The sequence below is a fragment of the Setaria viridis genome, chromosome 3, assembly GCF_005286985.2.
Source record: "Setaria viridis chromosome 3, Setaria_viridis_v4.0, whole genome shotgun sequence".
Taxonomy (NCBI): Eukaryota; Viridiplantae; Streptophyta; class Magnoliopsida; order Poales; family Poaceae; genus Setaria; species Setaria viridis.
This window is the reverse complement of record NC_048265.2, coordinates 39,019,292-39,037,294: the sequence shown is the minus strand read 5'-3', so window position 1 is coordinate 39,037,294 and position 18,003 is coordinate 39,019,292. Positions and strand designations below refer to the sequence as shown.

Here is an 18,003-nt window from a genome sequence, read left to right as displayed (position 1 = left end):
GTAGCTTATTCTATAAATCATAAATATGGGATCTAAATAACACATTCATATAAATGAAAATTTTCCCCATTATACCTTATTCTAAAAATCACAAAATATTCTAGCTCTTAAGCATAAAACTTAGTATACTAACCATGTATCAAGGGAGGATGAAGTTTAGAACACTTAAATGAGTGAAATCCCCTAAATAACACATTCATATAAATGAAAAATTTCCCCATTGTACCTTATTCTAAAAATCACAAATTACTCTAGCTCTAAAGCATAAAACTTAGTATACTAACCATGTATCGAGGAAGGATGAAGTTCCTAACCTTTAGAGCACTTGAATGAGTGAAATCCCCAAGAAATGGTCACAAATCTGGCAAAACTCCTATGGTGCCATGGATAGGGTGAAGCTGGAGGATTTGGCTTGGGCCAAAGGAAGGAGGTATTTATAGAAAGGAAATGACTACCAGTTTGGGTCACCAACCGGTACTAAATGGGTGTCCTCTAGTACCGGTTGGTATTATGAACTAGTACTAGAGGGGAGATGTCACACTAGTACCATTGCTACTAGACGGTGCCCATTTAGTACCGGTTGATGCAAACAACCCGTACTAGAGGGTCCGTGGAGCATTAGTACCGGTTGCATCCACCAACCGGTACTAATGCTCACCCTTTAGTACCGGTTGTTGTCCCTAACCGGTACTAAAGGGGTACTCGTCACGCACAGGAGGCAGTATCCTTTGGAGCCGGTACTAATGCTAACATTAGTATCGCTTTCAAATGCAACCGGTACTAAGGTTAGGGATGAGAGATCAGTTTTCTAGTAGTGATTCCAAGCGATGCAACCACCAAGTCCGCCCAAACAGGTACCATCCTAGTTACTTTTGGTAAAGATGTTTTTTTGTGACATCATATATGGACATGGCCCGCATATATATAGATTATTCAATGACTACATGTCAGAGACGATATGAGGTACTAACTATATATAAGCAATTTATTTTGTCAGCGTTGAGTACATATGAACGATATTATTTGCGGATTCTTGTGCCAAATGCGGAGACAGAGCCAAGATGGAGGCGATGTCAACGTTCAGACTTACAACAATTTGTATGTTCAGACTTACAACTATATATTTCCCATTTGTTATATCTTGTTGCAAAAGATGCTACCATTTGGCAGAGAGAAAAATTATCCTAAATTTGCACACTCTCATGGAAAAGATAATTTCAAATTCCATCATCAAAATGCTTAATTACCAACAAGAGATGACAGCGGCATGATATTGAATTTAATTATATCTGTATCACATATAGACAAGCTATCGGTAATGTCAAAACCAGGAAAACTACTAGCACATGTAATTATCATTTGGCACATACGCACCAAATGCTAGAGGTAGCCCTTAATTATTTACAAAGAAATTAAGATCTGTACAAATCAGAAAAGATTGTTGCAACATATATATAATATTCGGTCATGTCCCTTTAACAAAGATATAAATAATTAATACCCCCACCTCCAACAATAAATAAAAAAAATGAGCTTTTGTATTTCTAGGGGGGGCATATTACGTAGGCAGACCTGAAGAGCGTTTGCCCTGGAATGAGGTATGTCCCGATCTCTTCATGAGTTTTATTTCAATACGGCAGCACTGAGTATATATGAACGGTATTATGCGTGGATGCTTGTGACAAATTAAATGTGGACACAAAATTAAGATGGAGGGGATGTGACTATTCAGATTCACGACCACTCATTTCTATGTTTAGTTTCCGACTTGCTATATCTTGTTGGAAAAAGATGCCACCATTTTGTGAAGAGAATATACATCCTTCGATTTGCACTCTCATGGAAAAGATTAAATTTCATCATAAAAATGCTTGCAAAGCACATGTAATCATCATAAGGTACAGACACAAGATGCTAGATATAGCCCTTGACCATGTAAATGAAACTAATATTGGTACTAAACGGAAATTTGTTGGAACGTACAATATTCGGCCATGTCCTTTTGACAAAGATACATATTGTCGGTATTTTAGACCGGCAACCCGCCTAGGAGGTACCTTAGGTGGTCTTTTGTGCGGTGGGTGTTGTCGAGAATCAAGGAGTCGATGATGACACAAGGGACACGATTTAGACAGGTTTGGGCCACTAGATCGCGTAATACCATACGTCTTGTGTGTAGATTGTATTGAGTTGTACTTCGTTGTCCTCTAGAGGGCATCCCTGCCCGTCCTTATATAGTTGGGGGAGATGGAGTCCTAGTCGAACATGGTTACATAGTTCTACTCCAAATTGGTAGAGTAGTTTCTTGTGCATTCTGACTAGTCTTCAGGAGTCCGTGCAGACTACGTTACCCTACGGCGTAGCCTCCATGTCCTGATCACGTCCGAGTACGTTCCTAAGTGGGCCATACAAGGCCTACTCGTGGGCTCGGGATGTATGCCCCACACATACATACATACATATATATATATGTGTGTGTGTTATTACCCAGCTCAAACAATAAATAAAAATGATCTTTTGTAAATTTCTTAGGGTGACATATTTTAGAGAGTCAGAGCCGAACGTTTAGCCTGGAATGAGGTATGTCCCATGTCAAAGGTAAAATCAGATGAATAAGGATCAAATTTCACACATTCAATGACTTCAGTAAATACCATAGACAGTGTCATAACGTAAAGACAGTATTAGATTTCTTACATGACCGAAAGTCATTAACTCGAATAGCAAAACGAGTCTTTATTCTAGCAGTGGAATTCTAGCGATGCTGATGACTCCACAGGCAGTTGACTGGTGGCATATGTATGCCTAGAACTCCTCAAAGTTGACTTGGTCTGAGCAGCGGTTTAGCAAGGGTGAATACACTGATGATTGATACTCAGCAAGCGTGGAAAATGTGTAGTGTATGGCTATACAAGGATAGGCTATGGTTTAATAGTAATTCAGCATTTTATTTAGTTTGTCAAATTTTATTTGCAATTAGTAAATATAAGCTTATACCATCGGCATTAAGCATGAACATAAATAAAGATAACAGCTATAAATAACAACGATTTAATTCAACTTCTGATAGATGATTTAATTCGACTTCCGATAGATTAATCATGTGAGGGTCCAGGCCGCTCTTGATCGTGAGCATGGCTATTATAATAGTTTTATACTTTGTAGAGGTTGTACAAATTTACCCACAAGTGGCGTGAAAGTTCAAAAGAACTTTAGACCCAACCATGTTACGCGAGACAGGCACAATACCACACTTCCAAGATGTGATTGCATAGGGACACTGCGAGACCTTTACAAAGATTCCCTTGTAAAGATAGGTCACTAAGGTTTCATGATCAGTGAATGCATAAACCTCTCTCAAACTGCGAAGCTACCATAGAGCAGATCAGTTTGAGGAGTAGGCTATACACCAACTATTGTCTCCCCCTCTTGCCCCTTTCAGGTAAAGCTACCACAAACTAGAGTTTCTAATTAATTAACCAAGACCAGAGCCATGTAGTTCTTATGGTTGTACTGTTTTCCTGGGTGGTCACTCCATGTTCCAATCAAGCATAATGATCTTGTATTAATGGAAGGTATAGCATAACTAAAATAAGTTTAAGCATTGGCTCATTAATACCACCGTACCCAGTTAGAGCAACTAAGTAAGCGCTACCCAATAGTTAATTAAACCCTGGTTGATCACGGTGTAGGGATAAAACTAGGCACAGACCCATCATGTTTATAAACTTAAAGTGCATAGCATATGTGTATTGAATATGAAAGTAAAGGTTGGATAAAATTATGATCAAGGGAATGACTTGCCTTCCTAAACTTGCTCTTGCTGCTCAAAGTCTTCAAAGCATTGCTCTTAAAATCCCTCGAACTACGATCCTTCTAAGCGCACAAAAACTAATGTATGTATCAACACGAACTCGTAGGCGCAAGAATCGCTTAAAACGGATTTAAAACGCTAAAGATATAAACTAAACAAGGTTCGGGAGCTTAACTGCAAGAAAACTAAACTTCCAAGGGCTAAACTTAAAAACTGAGAGCTAAAACCTAATTAAGCATATAAATAGAAGGTCTGACGTGTAAAGAACCAAATAGGATGGCGGATGGGATTTTATAAAAGAGTAGGGCCTAAACAGAAAAAAGATCTAAATCTAATTACTTTTAAACTACGTTGGACCTCAGGTGTAAAAAAAGAAAATAGTGGGGGCTTTTTAGCAAAAGTGGCATGAGTGGCTCGGTTGACCGGTATTGACTCCGGTTAGATCCGATCTGGACCGCTGGTTCGTGATGGGATGGCGGGTGGCAGGCTTGGAGGAGACGGGTGGCGCGTGGTGGTGATGAGCGGCGGCCTCACCGGAATCGAGCGTAGCTCGAGCAGTGGTCCATTATTCTCGATAGGGACTGGCTCGGGACGAAGGTGGCAGCACGGTGAACCGATCTAGGCGGATTCCACAGCGGCCGAGGTGATGACGGCACAAGACGACACGATGGAACGGCTCGGTGCGGCGGCGGCAACTCTGACAAGCTCGTGCACACAAAGGAAGGCACAAGGGCGCACGGGATCTTCACGGGCAGCTTCCTTACCATGTCCTGAAGCTCCAGGCAGTGATCTTGTAGACGGGAAGGCGGCAGCAGCAGAAAACGATGGCGGCAGGTTCGAGCTTGGGTTGCGGCTAGGGTTGCGGCGCTGCAGAGCTCGAGGACGATAGGGTTTGGTTGGGGTTGCGGAGGCGGCATCAGATTTTTATAGGCCCGAGGAGGCGGCCTAGGCGTGTGGGCCACGGCACACGGGAGGAGCAGTCTGGCTCGGACTCGAGTTCGAGTCGGGCGCGGGTTGCCGGAGGAGGGGTATGACAAGCAGGCCCCGCCTGTCATCGGGTGAGGTGGACGCGGGCCGGCGCGGTTCGGGGCCGCGGGAGATGGGCCGGCTGCTAGGGCGCTACGCTGCTGCTGCTATGGGCTGAAAGAAAGAGTGGGCTGAAAGGAGACGGAGAAAAAGAGAAGGAAAAAGAAAGGGTTTTCTTATTTTTTAAAAGGGATCAAACAAATTAATTCAAATACAAATTTGATTTCAAACAACCAAAATTAATGCATCAGCATGAATGCAACAATTAACTCCTATGATTCATTAACTTATTTTAGAAAAGATTTAAATGCCTAAGAAATTAAATGCAACCTTAGAAAATCCTTAGATCCTTAAACACAAGCAATTAAATTCTAGCAAATTCTAAAAAATTTTATTAATTTGCAAAAGTTGATAATTAGGGTGTTACACCCTACTACTGGAGAAAGTGCTTTTAGTACTGGTTCCTAAGTCCCCTTTAGTACCGATTGTGCAAGTAGTAATCCTAGTTTAGTACTAAGGGGGGGACTTTAGTACCGGGCCAAATTACCCGTACTAAAGGGGTATTTAAAAAAAAAGAAATCCGCCAACCAGAGCCCCGGCCGTACCCTGCCACCGTCCACCCGAGCACCGGAGCCCCGGCCGCACCCCGCCGTTATCCACCCGAGCGTCGGTGCCCCGGCCACACAGCACCTAAGCGATGTACTTACGCTACTCAGCCACCGCTGCCGGTTGCCGCCGCCACCGGATCTGAGGGAGAGGTGGCCACTACTCCAAGATCCACGCGCTGCTTGCTCCGCCATGCCTGCCGACACTCAGCCACGTCCTACCGATGCTCCGCCACCTCGCCGCTCCCTTCGTGCCTCCGCCGCTCCTTGCCCCCCGCCGCTCATCGCCACATGTAAGAGGTGAGAGGCGAGCGGAGGGGGGAGGAGAGGGGCGGCGAGGGGATCAATCTGTTTGGGGAGAAGAATAGAGAGAGGCGTGGGTGAGAGGCCGGATAAGGGGGACGAGCGGATAAGTATGTGTGGGGAGGGGGTGAGCGTGGGTGAGGTACCCCTTTAGTACCAGGTGGAGGCTTCACACGGTACTAAAGACCCTCGGACACAATAGTACCAGTTGGAGGATTCAACCGGTACTAAGGGATGATCTTTAGTACCAGATGAAGCCTTTACCTGGTATTAAAGTGGGTCACGGAGGGCTCCTCGGGGACTAGCCGTTTGGCCCGGTACTAATGCTCACATTAGTACCGGGCTAAAATGCAACTGGTACTAAGTCTCGGGATGAATGATGAGTTTCCGGTAGTGCCCAGTCTTTTAGTGTATTTTGTTTTATTTCCGGTCAATCTTTCCTGACAAATACTTGTAAAGTTTTCTTCTTTTTTTGTCTTCATAACGAATTATTTTGTCTGCAGGTTAATACACCCGTACCTGAAGTCGATCCTGTCACAAGTAACAGCCAATGGGATTATTTCTCAATGGTATGAATAGCCATCTGTCACAAAATCGTAATTCTTGATGGTATCATGCATTGGGTAATTAATACATGTGGATGATAGCATGCGTGATTCATTGCATATCAGGATAGCCTGTGTTCCTGCTGTGCAATGGTAGAAAAGCGTAAGGTATGATACTTCCATACATAGACGACATTGATCAGTGGTAGTACTTGAGAACAGTATCTTTGTGGATTTCAATATTATCATCTAGTCTTTGATGTTAACTAAAATTTAATCATGTTATACAAAATGTTTGCATTATTAATGATATAAATAATTACATTATGTAGCATGTTCGCCGACCATCCTTAACTCCTGATGGTCAACCGCTCAGCCTATTACACCAAATAGCAGAAGTTGCTCTCGACATCAAAGAAGCATCAGAGACGGTTCTTCAGCATAAGGAGGATTGCATTGAGCTTGATAAACGTGTGAGTAGAGTCAGTGCCCTCCTGTCGAAGCTCAAGAATACGGAGATGGTGGAGAAACAAGCCATGAAAAACGAACTGAAGAAGCTCCTTCAGACTTTCCGTCGTGGCCACACACTCGTCATGATCTGCCAGAGAAGCGGCATTGTCACCATGTTCGTTTGCAGCCCGCCTTGCACGCTATCCAAACAGCTAAGCGCATTATTGGATCAACTGGTGCCTCACGTGAATGCTATAATTGCAGTCATTGTCAATAGCACCCTCCGCCCCGGCCCCAAAGGTGCCCCAAATAGTTGATAGCCAGTATGAAGGTCTAGAGCTCGACCTCCCGGGAGGCGACGGGAAAAAGACATTGGCAGATGCACTTCATGGGATCATTCTATGGCGAAAACGCTACATCATTATTCCCGGCACGGAGCCATCTCCTCAGAGCTCAAGACCGCTCCCCGTAGATCCCTAGCAGCGACCTTCTCCTCATACCTCGAGACCGTCATCTCCTGCTCTAGGACCGTCCCTTCCATCTATATCAAGGTCTCCATCTCCACCACATCCTGGTGCTGGGAGCGATGACGACAATAACAACACCCCTCCCCGATCACCGTCGCCGGCACCAAGAGCGGCCCCCTTGAAGGAACCTGCACCACCACTAAAGAAGTCACGAGCACCGCCTCCCAAGTAAAGACAGAGAAAGAAGAAAACAAAGGAGTCTGAAGTGACTCGTAAGGAACGCTGGGAGGCAATGTCTCATGCGGAACAGTGGGCAGAAATCCAACGAGAGGCCAGTGAGTGGTTCAAGAAACAAGGTGAAGAAAAAAAAGCAAGGGAGATGGAGCCACCGCCAGTAAATCGGCGAGATTTAAACTTTTTTATCAGGATGGAAGAAGGAGCTAAGAAAAGGATACCACTCTTATCAAACTATGAACGGGCTTTAGTAAAGGCTGATGAAAAGGATAAAAGGAAAGGAAAGTCATCTTCCAGCGGTCCTGTCCCCGACCTCAGCCATTTATCAAAAAAAGATGCTCAACGGGTAAAAGCAATGCCCTTGGATCAACAAGCAAATGTATTGAAGTTCATGGAAGAAACAGATCTGGGACTTGATGAATGCATAGGGCAAGTTGAGACGCCAACTGCACCGCCCTCGAGCCGAGATGGCCTTATGAGCTAGGCAAACCTCTAGTAAAGCCTTCATTGGTACGGAAGCTATCAACAAAGATGTACGCATTCCATCAATGGTACATGATGGCATCCGCCGACTCGAGGGAGATGATCGGCCTGAAGGTAAAACCGATAGATTTTCACAGCGAAGGGGAGAAAGTGTTGTGGCTAGACTTCAAGGATATATACGAAGTGTACCATCATGATGCCTTGGACGTCTCTCTGATCAGCGCTTGGGTTCTGTAAGTGTCTGTTTATCTCTACATGTAAATTTTGACGTGCATCACCGTACTAACTTCGTCTTCCATTTCATGTAGGATGCTAATTCAGACATGCCGCCGAGAGGCGTACCTACATGTAGGCTTCATGGATCCATCTGTAGTTAACCAACAACAGATACAATTAGCGCCGGAAAAAACCTTTGCGGAAGTATACAATTTCCTAGACAAACAAACATTCAAGGATTTCATACTACTTCCATACAACTTCAAGTAAGTGTGTGTATACCGTCTACTTTCGATGTCTTTTTCCTTATCTCTACATGTTAGTTAGCTCTAATATGCATGAACATTTTACGCACGCAGTTTCCACTGGATCCTTATTATTATTGAGCCTGAAAGAAGCCACGTCACTGTCTTCGATTCGTTGAGAAAAGATCCGGTGAAGTACCAAGAAGTGCAAGACATGCTAGGCTTGTAATAATTCTGGACCTTTATCTCTATGCAAAAGTTTATTTCCTAAATTATCCCTGTTACACTATATCATTCATTATTCTAATCCGCAGCGCATGGAAATAATTCATAAGGACACACAAAGGTCCATTCAAAGAAAAACTTACATGGAACGTAGACTTCCCGGTACGTATGAAGTCTGCACATTTATTACATTGTATAACACGAATATTTCATAACTTATTTTTTTCCGCACTGAAGTGTTTAAGATAGGAACCCGGGAATAATCTATGTGGCTACTACATCTGTGAGCACATGCACAGTTTTATGGGACCCAAGGGACTGAAGATGACGCCGCACAACTTTAAAGTACGTAAAATAAAACTATTACTAGTTAATTATTTTCTAGCTCCTTATATGTATTTGTTCGTGTAACATTCACAAATTTCCAAATTATAGATGTTAAATATTCAACAAGGACTCTTGAAGGAAGAAAGAGTAGCGGCAATATGTGAAGGTCTCATTGGATTCATAATGGACGAGGTGGTAGATCCAAAAGGAGAATTTTATTACGATGGACGACAATTAGACACTCCGATCAACAACACCACGATGGGAAGATTGTAGACAGGTACTTTAATTTATTTGTATATATAATACGCGCTAATTATGATCGATTTGTACTAAGCTAGTTGAATTGTGTATATGAATTGTGTATAAGAATTGTGTATATATATAGTAATTGTATAATTACAAATCACATTCGTTTAAATACTAGTTGATTTCGTTCTAAAAAAATCTCAACTACTAAAGGTTAACAAAAGGGCCGCGGTACTACGTACGTGATGCATGCATGAAAAATTCAGGCGCCAGGCAGTGCCATGCAGGCGCCATTTAGTCCCGGTTGGAATCCAGCCGGGACTAAAGGGCCTATCCCGCGCCTGGCGTGGCAGGCCCTTTAGTCCCGGTTGGTGTCACCAACCGGGACTAAAGGGGGACCTTTACTCCCGGTTAAAAGACCCGGGACTAAAGACCCCTCCCTTTTGTCCCGGTTGGTTTATCCCGGATGGATTTTCGAGAGATATGCACCCTACCAACCGGGACTAAAGGCCAATTCTCTACCAGTGCCCCAAAGGTACTACCTACTTACCTTCGGACAGATTAGTCAGTATCCTCTGCTTGAAGGGACCAGACACCATAAGAAAAACTTGCTGGTTCCTGACTTTCGAAACAAAAAAATCCCCAAATTGTTATCGATATAGATAAATGTCCTTTGTATTGTCATCTTGATAACAGAACGCAAAAACTAAATGGAGAGGGCTCTCGATCTCGCCGTAACGCGAGATCCCTCCCAAATTGGAAACATCTGCCAACGTGAGAAACCAATTGGTACTCGAAAAGGAAAGACCAGAGAGGAAGAAAAAGAAAGTAACAAGAGGAGAAGAAGAAAGTAACAGAAGCGTCCTTAACAGAATATATCCAATATGCAAGATACCATGACTTCTGTGATCTTCTATCTTGGTGACTAACATGCTAGTGACAGCACAACACAAGTAAAAAGTTTTCAAAATTAAGTCAACTTAAACAACCTCTAATAGTGGGCATCTTGTTTCTTAGTATTTCTGATTTCTTGATTTTTTTTTAATCTTTGTTTGGAAATAGATACACCCCTAGCCGTCCAGTTTCGTTATTTGATTGGAGAGACGAGAACAGATGAAATAAACGGTGTTTGTATTCCGTTAGTCGCGGGACCCACTGCTAGTCTTAGAGCCTCATCCCCTTCCTCGTCCTGCTATGGCCCGACGCTGCACCGGGCCAACCTTGGCCATGGCCGCCGACAGCCCCTCCCTCAGCGTGCACGCCACCCTAGTGCTCTGCGCACTTGGCGAGCGCCCGAGCCCTTGCGCCCTGCTGCGTCACCGCCGCCTGCGCCGCGCCCATCCTTCCAAGCGTCGCATGCGCCGCGCTCACCCCCACTCGCCTGTGCCGCGCGCCGCCACCTGAGCCACCGCCGAGTCTCGCGCCTGTGCGCTGCCTAGTCGCATTGCGCCACCGCCGCTGTTGCTCCGCGCCCGCTCGCCTGCGCGCCGTTGCGGCCACCCACACCGCCGCGACCATGCTCCTCCTGCCCCCGCCGCATCCCCTCCGCCACCGGGCTTCGCCCTCCCCGTCTCCTCCCTGCACCGTCGGGCTCCGTCGACCCCACTACCCTAACATGCGCTCGCGCCGCCAGGCTCCGCCCTCCCCACCGCCCCAACGTGCACTCGTGTCACGGTGTTGGCGCCATCAAACTAGGACGGATCCATCCGGCCATTTTCTACATACGGATCCATCCCACTTTTTCGAGAAATATTCTATTTTGATGTCGTCCTCGTCCCACCGTCCCTCCAACCAAATATATGCAAAACTGGAACCGTCCCATCCCATCCGTTCATTCAAATACACCGTAAATAACTCAGGCTTTATACCTAACTCAACCTAAAAGACCTTGCAACTGTTACTTGCTTTCTTACACTCCATGAAATAAGATTGCTTCCAAAATAAACTGCAAAACCACATGTCGATCTTCTATCATCCACACTGCCAGCCCAGTCAGCATCGGAGAATGCACTAAGTAGATGACAATTGTACCTCTGTATCTTAATACCCATATTAGCCGTATGTTTGAAGTACCTGAGTATCCTCTTGACTGCTGACCAATGCTCTGTGGTAGGCGCATGAAGGAATTGGCCGACTTTATTTCCAGCATAAGCAATATCAGGCCTTGTGAGAATTAAATACTGAAGTGCTCCCACAATACTTCTGTACTTCTTACTATCTTCAGCACCAAATGTCACGCCTATATGGTTTGACAGTTGTTCCGAGACAGGGGTCGGTGCATCTTTGCACTTTGTCATCCCGACCCGTGTCAAGATTTCCTATGTGTACTTCCCTTGTGACAGAAGAATCCTGTCATTAGTTCGACTTACTTCAATTCCCAAGAAATAGTGTAATTCACCCAAATCTTTAAGTGCAAATTCTTGTCTCAAGTTTTGAAGCAACCATGTCACAGCCTCCTTTGATGATCCAGTTACAATAATGTCATCCACATAGATCAGTATGTAAATTGTAACTCGATCCTTCCTATAAATAAATAGGGAAGTATCTGACATTGGAGCCACAAAACCAAGCTTGTACAGCTTCGAACTTAGCCTACCAAGCACGCGGAGCTTGTTTCAAACCATAAATTGCTTTATCTAGTTTGCACACATAATCAGGTACACTCGGATCTTCAAAACCTGGAGGCTGACGCATATAAACCTCTTCTTCCAAAACACCATGCAAAAACACGTTCTGAACATCTAATTGCCTCAAGCACCATCCTTTTGATACTGTAATAGATAGTATCAATCTGACTGTAGCTATTTTCACAACTGGACTGAACGTATCTTCATAATCAATCCCATAGCGTTGCTTAAAACCTTTTGCTACTAGCCGCGCCTTGTACCGATCTATGGAGCCATCAGATTTCTTCTTCACTTTATAAACCCATTTGTAATCAATAATATTGTTGCTTATTAGGTACCAGGCGCCATGTTTGATTCGTCAATAATGCCAAATATTCCTCTTGCGTTGCCTTCTTCCACCTGACATCACCCAGGGCTTCATCCATTGTTTCAGGCTCGCCTGTAACACAGAAGTTTCCAAAACGAATAGTGCCATCAGTGAATTGCTTGGGGCGAACAATACCACTTTGCAGACGAGTTCTTGGTCTGGTCACATCTGGCGGGGAAGCCACAGCCGATCCACCGTCCGCCGCAGAAGATCCCGGCAGACCGTGCCAGGCGCTCGACGCGTTTTCTTGCGCGGGCGAAGTACCGTCTGGCGTGTTGGTCGCTAGCTCAGGCGCGCTGTCCCGCCCACGCGTCGGAGAACCATTGCGCGGGACGCCGGTGGGAGCTGAATGACGGAGCGTCGTTGGCATGGAGGATGGCGTCTCCGGCACCGGCACCTGTCCTACCTGCGCTGCCCCTGCGGATCGTATCCGCCTGGGACTCAAGGGAGGACAGTGCAGCCGGATCAGCTCCAGGACTTGTGATGGGATCCGATGCAGGCAGTTGTACTGGTGGTGCCGTGTATTCAGGCAATACAGGTTCAGAGAGCTCAAAATTTTCTTCTGCAGCACCGGAGGTCTCCTGAAAACCAACGCTAGATGAACCATTAGTAACATTAGGGTCAGCACAATGTACATCCCCAAGCAAATGCGGGGTAGCAGGAGGATTTCTTTACGAAGAAGGGCACCAGCATTAGGATGAAGGCTAGCAAAGGGAAAAACTTGCTCATCAAAGACGATATCCCGGGAGATATAGACCCGACCAGAAGAAATTTCTAAATATTTGAAGCCTTTGTTAAGAGAGTTGTAGCCAATGAAAACATAGCGAGTAGATTGAAAAGCAAGCTTGCGGGAATTATATGTTCGCAGATTCGACCAACAGGCACATCCAAAAACACGAAGGTTAGTGTAGTTCGGCTTCTCTTTGAAAAGAATTTCAGTAGGCGTGTGAAAATCAAGAACTTTACTAGGAAGCAGATTAATAAGATATGCAGCGGTAAGAAAAGCTTCATCCCAGAATTTTAGTGGCATAGATGCATGCGCTAGGAGAGATAATCCTACTTCCACAATGTGTCAATGTTTTCTTTCAGCAACTCCGTTTTGCTAATGGGCATGCGGACAAGGTACTCGATGAGAGATGCCGATCTGCTTAAAGAAAGAATTCAGCTTCTCATACTCGCTACCCAGTCAGATTGCAGATATAATCTTTTTATCAAATTTCCTTTCAACTAAACTCTAAAAATTCGGAAACACAGAAAACATGTCTGACTTATTCCTGAGAAGGTAGATCCATGTATATTTTCTAAAATTATCTATAAAGCTCACATAATATGAAGACTGATATGAACCCGCTAGGGTTGATTCCCGATCTTTCGATGAGAGGCGTGGGATAACTCAATTAGTTGATGGAGACGACGTTCACGGCCCGACTACAGCCTTCCAGGCTGCGCATTAGCAACCGATACACCACCTCCAATGGTTGCCGCGATCTTGTGGAGCGCGTCACCCGGCCACTAGGGCACTCAACCTGCAAGCAATCGAAGAATTAGCAAGAACAAGTATAACAAGTACTGAATTTACTAGATGAAGATGAAGGTTTCCAACTCAATCTCAATAAGGTGGGGTTCCGAAGACAGAAAGATGGGCGGCTGATCCAGCACGCGCGCTTACAAGCAAGTAGCGAGTGCTAAAGTTGATCTAAGCAAAATCCAATCTGTTTGTGGCGGCTCTAATCCTTATTAATACCTAGGAGGACGACCAAGGGGGTGTTGGGGTCATGCTCCAACCCTAGGACATGTCCCTAATGGACCCAACTTGACACACGGCCCATTGGGCCAAAATAAGGCGACGCAGCACCTCTGGACAGAAAATCTCTCGGTAGTATTTTGCTGATTGCGGCCGCCTCAGAATAGATATAGATATGAGTCTAGATCCATATGAAAATAGACTTCATAAGGATTCCAAGGAGTACTTGAACACTCAAAACTAAGTCCGGATGTGGTCGTGGTGGCTGTTGCAAGTTGGCACAGAGTTGCAGTCTAAATCCATCTCCAAAACGTGTTGGATTGGATCTCTTTCTTTCCTTAGGCCAAAAGTGACGTGGTGGCCTGGTGGAGGATGTTGGGAATACTTGGACTAGGCTCCCAATCTACTTCTTTGATCCTCCATACCTTCCATGTGTGTTTAACACTATTTTTGATCCACGTATATATTTCTGAAATTGACAACGAATACACATCATGGTGCAACATCAATTTATCAAATGTATCAAATACAATCATGGTAAAGAATTATTTCACCTGTGAATCACAAGTTACTAATGTGGTTGTATCCGAGCAAGTGATGTCCTCATCATTCTCCCCTTCTTGGCTGCAAGTCGTCCTCGACTTGATCCAATAGCATTCTAAGGTGCTTGCTTTGATGTTGGAGCACGGAGCGACGGCCATGCTGCATGGCCACAACCAGTAATGCTCCTCTTCTTTGGTCTTACCCTGTTGCATATAGGAAAAACTAGAAAAACTTTGCAAGACATTATTAGTGTTAGTGCAGCCCTCTATTTGATCATGGTATTGTTGCCCAAAAGGATATTTCAGATTAGAGCAAATATAAATTTTATGCACCAAATATTTTCCTTTGCTGTCATATTTGCCAATTGCATAAAGCGAACAGTGATTAAAACTTGGCAAACCAGAATCGAATTTAAGTTTGTCTTTTAGACTATTTACATTACACAGAATATCAAATTCAATATAACCCAAAGTATTTAAGGAGGACAGCAAATTCAATTCGTCTTGTGCACAAGTAATAGGATGGAAAAGCTTTTATTCAGCATATTTGTATGGTTCCAAACCAAAAGTATCACACTTATTCACTACTTGTGATATAAGAGTAAAAGAATCATCAACACACAAGTCCTCTTTATCACAAGGAACAACAAGTAATTCATATTGTGACAAAGGAAAATCAGCAATGGGTTCCACTATTTGTTGCTCTTCATTAGCATGGAGAGTGAAAGAATTTTGGACATAATGGGTCACATCATTCTTGCAAGTATTCACAGATAATAGAATCTCATTTTCAGCATTGAGAGCAAGATAAAACAATTGACCAATATGGCTATAAGAATTGTTAATTAACAAGGTTCGAATTTTAGAATTGAGCCCTCTCATGAACCTATTCATAACATCTTCCATGCATTCATCTAATCCACCAAACATGATACAAATTTTAAAATCATGGAAGTATTCTTTCACAGTCCTACTATCTTGCTTCAAGTTGTCTAATTTTGTAAGCAAATAATCAGAATAATATGTAGGAATGAATGCATCTCTAAAAATACATTTGAAGTCTTCCCAAGATTCTAGAACTTCTTACGCCTACTTTCAAATTTTCAAGGAACAAGTATTTTTTTAACAAGATCTGATTAATGTGTTTCCATTGTAGCAAGGCAAATTTAGTCAAAATATTAGAGGCAATATAAATCTTTTGTTTCTCAGATAGGTAATGCTCATCAAATTCATTATCTACTTTTAACTCCCAATCAATATAAGCTTCAGGATCAAACTTACCATCATATAACGGCAAGTGTTGAATGACATCTTGAATATGAGAGTCTAGTTTCAACAGTTTAAAAATCTTCGTATCACCTACCATGATTAGTAGAAAACAAGAAACACAAAAATAATATGTATCCTCCTATCAACTACTAGGATGTGTCAGTTGTAATTCTCTCAAACTTAAATTGTTTCAAACAAGCCCTTACAAGTTCTTACCAAGCCAAACAGGAGGTGACGGCAACCAACAAGTCTACAACCGTGGAGCGAAGTGTATCGGAACCGTGGAGCGAAGTGTATCGGTGCTGCAGCAACAAAAACCTGTCAAGTTGTAGTCGAATATGTGGAGCTGTAGGTGGGCTTAAGCAAGAAAATATACTAGCACCAAGTTAGTCACAAAAGCAAGTTGAATAATCGCTCAACAGTGGTACGGTGCTGGTCCTAGCCTAGACCGTGCTAGAGACACGAGCCTGGACACAAAGGAATTCACAACACACTACCGAAAAATAATAGAGAAGCACAATGAACAACTGCCCAGCAAAAGTGGGCGCCAGCCCCCACACATGCGAGTAGATTAGATCAAGGGGAGACGATGAAAAACTTGCTGATTTTGAATAGGGAAGCTGATGGCTCTTGGCCCTTTGACAAGCATCACAAACCGATTGATTGTGTTCATATGGGAAATAAGACAATTTATTGTTTCTAAGCACATGATGTACAATAGGAAAAGCTGGATGTCCTAATCTACTATGCCATCTTGACGAGGAAATTTTATTGACGCCATAGACTTGTTTTTCTCCAGAATTCGCATCTAGTGGATAGAGACCGCCCTTGCATCTACCTTGATGGATGATTTTCCTCGTTTGCTGATCCTTAATAAAGAATGAATTAGGATGAAATTCAATATAAGCATTATTATCGGAAGTGAGACGATGAACGGAAACAAGGCTTTTGCTAGCACTAGAAACATGGAGAATATTTTTGAGATGCAAGCGTTTACTTGGGGTATGTAAAATTGTGTGCCCAATATTACTTATGTTCATACCTGAGCCGTTCGCAGCTTGGACTTGATCACGACCGCCATATTTTTCACATACTGTCATCTTCTCAAGTTCTCCAGTGATGTGATCTGAAGCCCCACTGTCCATGTACCTGACCAATTTGTGCCAACACCATAAGCAGCACCGGCGGTCTTGGATGGAGATTCTTCTTCATCATCATCGTATCTATACCAACAACGGTTCGCTTCATGCCCGACTTTCTTGCAGATCCGGTAAACCACCTTGAATTTTGGTGCCACTTTGCCACTGCTGGAGCCACCTCCACGGTTGAAACCCCCTTGCTGGCCACGACCATGGCCATGGCCACGGCCACGGTTGAAGTTTCCACCACCACGACCTTGATAATTGTCTCGGCCTCTTGTCGCAGAATTCACCGAGGATTGATAGCTGTTACCTTGCCCTTCATAAAGCATCTCAAGACGATTGTCATAAGCCATTAATTGAGCATACAAATCGCTGAGAGTAATGGGGTTAGACTGACCATAATAGAAGACACCACCCGATTATAGTTGTGATCCAAACCAGTGAGAATATGTGAGATCATCTCGTCATCATCAATTACTTTCCCGGCCGTAGCAAGCTCATCACGTAGACCTTTCATCTTGGTGAAGAACGCGGTCATAGATGTATTACCTTTCTTCGAGGTAGATAATTGCATGTGCAGATTTGTTGCTCACGCACGAGATATGGTAGAAAACATACCATCTAATGCTGCCCAAACTTCAGCTGATGTCGCCAAAGTCGCAACCTGCGCCAGCACTTCCTTGGTGAGGCTGTTATTCAGGTAGCTGAGAAGTTGCTGATCCTTGATCATCCAACTTGAGTACTCCGGGAACAATCTTCTTCTCGACCTCCATTGTTGCTCGTGGCGAAGGAGTCATCCCATCCAGGAATCCCATCATCTGGGCACCACGGATAGTAGGGAGGATCTGAGCCTTCTGTAGCACAAAATTCTCCCAGGTCAGCTTTTCTGAGACAGCCTGCCCCAAGGATAGGGGCGCCGCACTTGTGGGCGCCGAGCTCGTGGACGCCATGACGTCGAGGACTTTGAGGCTAGATGTTTGTGGAAAGAAAGACTCTGATTACCAAGAAAGAGATTGGAACGTGGTTGTCTAGCTTAGCTCGCCACGGTTACACGTTGATAATTATAGTCATAATGGTACAGAGTTCGAATATTACAAGCTGGAGATATCTTTAGATATCCAGA

The 18,003-nt window shown here is 44.0% G+C and overlaps 1 long non-coding RNA gene and 1 other non-coding gene across 3 annotated transcripts; both read right to left on the bottom strand.

Moving 5' to 3' along the window:
* Positions 1–13,314: 13,314 nt before the first annotated feature.
* LOC117850520 (uncharacterized) lies at positions 13,315–17,881 on the bottom strand. 2 transcript variants are annotated; one of them, XR_004639297.2, is made up of 4 exons: positions 17,499–17,881; positions 17,278–17,397; positions 16,781–17,196; positions 13,315–16,040 (listed from the first exon to the last, which is right to left on the bottom strand). It is a non-coding gene; the product is annotated as an uncharacterized lncRNA (long non-coding RNA). The 2 variants fall into 2 exon arrangements; XR_004639296.2 differs by having other exon boundaries at positions 17,278–17,881.
* On the bottom strand, positions 17,221–17,358 carry LOC117851117 (small nucleolar RNA Z247). The gene has a single exon (XR_004639479.1). It is a non-coding gene; the product is annotated as a small nucleolar RNA Z247 (small nucleolar RNA).
* Positions 17,882–18,003: the final 122 nt, after the last annotated feature.